The sequence below is a fragment of the Malurus melanocephalus genome, unplaced genomic scaffold (genome assembly GCF_030028575.1).
Source record: "Malurus melanocephalus ecotype Western Australia unplaced genomic scaffold, MMel_1.1 scaffold_1798, whole genome shotgun sequence".
NCBI lineage: Eukaryota > Metazoa > Chordata > Aves > Passeriformes > Maluridae > Malurus > Malurus melanocephalus.
The window spans coordinates 12,702-14,055 of NW_026625030.1; the positions used below are offsets into that span (position 1 = coordinate 12,702).

The following is a 1,354-nucleotide window of genomic DNA, read 5'->3' on the forward strand; positions in this document are numbered from 1 at the left end:
TCAGCTGCGTGCCCGGCCGCGCCTTCGCCCCCAGCAGCCACAGCGGCTTCCGCAAGGCCTTCAGGCAGGAGGTGAGCGGGGAGATGGACAGGGATACCACTGACCCCGTGTTTGTCTGTGGGAATTCCTGTTTTGGGGCAGTCGTGACCTCAGTGACCCCATTCTTGTGTCTGTTTCCATGAATTCCCATTTTGGGGCAGCTGTGACACCTCTGACTCAATTCCCGTGTTTGTGAATTCCTGTCTTGGGGCAGTCGTGACCCCACTGACCCCATTCGGGTGTTTGTCTCTGGGAATCCCTGTTCCCAGACAGCCGTGACCCCACTGATCCCATTCCTGCGTTCATTTCCATGCATTCCCATTTTGGGGCTGCCATGACCCCACTGACCCCATTCCCATGTCTGTCCCCATGAATAACCCCTGTCAGGGATGATATCCCTATTTCTGAGCAGCTGTGACCCGACTGACCCCATTCAGGTGTTTGTCTCTGGGAATTCCTGTTCCCAGACAACCATGACCCCACTGACCCCATTCCCGTGTTTGTGAATTCCCGTTTTGGGGCAGTCGTGACCGCAGTGACCCCATTCGGGTGTTTGTCTCTGGGAATTCCTGTTTTGGTGCAGTCGTGACCCCACTGACCCCATTCCTGTGCCCATCTCCATGAATTCCCATTTTGGGGCAGCCGTGACCCCGCTGACCCCATTCCCGTGTCTGTCCCCATGAATAACCCCTGCCAGGGACAGAATTCCCATCCTGGAGCAGCTGTGACCCCGTTGACCCCATTCCCGTGTTTGTGAATTCCCGTTTTGGGGCAGCTGTGACCCTGCTAACCCCATTCGGGTGTTTGTCTCTGGGAATTCCCGTTTCGGGGCAGTCATGACCCCACTGACCCCATTCCCAACTCCATCTCCATGAACTCCCATTTTGGGGCAGCCGCAATCCCACTGACCCCATTCCCGTGTTTGTGAATTCCCATTTTGGGGCAGCCATGACCCCACTGACCCCATTCCCGTGTTTGTCTGTGGGAATTCCTGTTCCCAGACAGCCGTGACCCCGCTGACCCCATTCCTGCATTCATTTCCATGAATTCCCATTCTGGGGTAGCTGTGACCCCACTGACCCCATTCGGGTGTTTGTCTCTGGGAATTCCTGTTTTGGGGTAGCCGTGACCCCACTGACCCCATTCAGGTGTTTGTCTCTGGGAATTCCTGTTTTGGGGTAGCCGTGACCCCACTGACCCCATTCCCATGTCTGTCCCCGTGAATTCCTGTTCCCGGACAGCCATGACCCCGCCTGACCCCATTCCCATGTCCATCTCCATGAACTCCCATTTTGGGGCCGCCATGACTCCATTT

The 1,354-nt window shown here is 56.4% G+C and overlaps 1 protein-coding gene across 1 annotated transcript in view; it reads left to right on the top strand.

The window, feature by feature from the left end:
* LOC130587350 (lysyl oxidase homolog 2) overlaps positions 1 to 1,354 on the top strand; it is a gene marked incomplete at its 3' end in the record, with an annotated part of 16,097 nt that overhangs the window by 8,348 nt on the left and 6,395 nt on the right. The window lies entirely within an intron of this gene.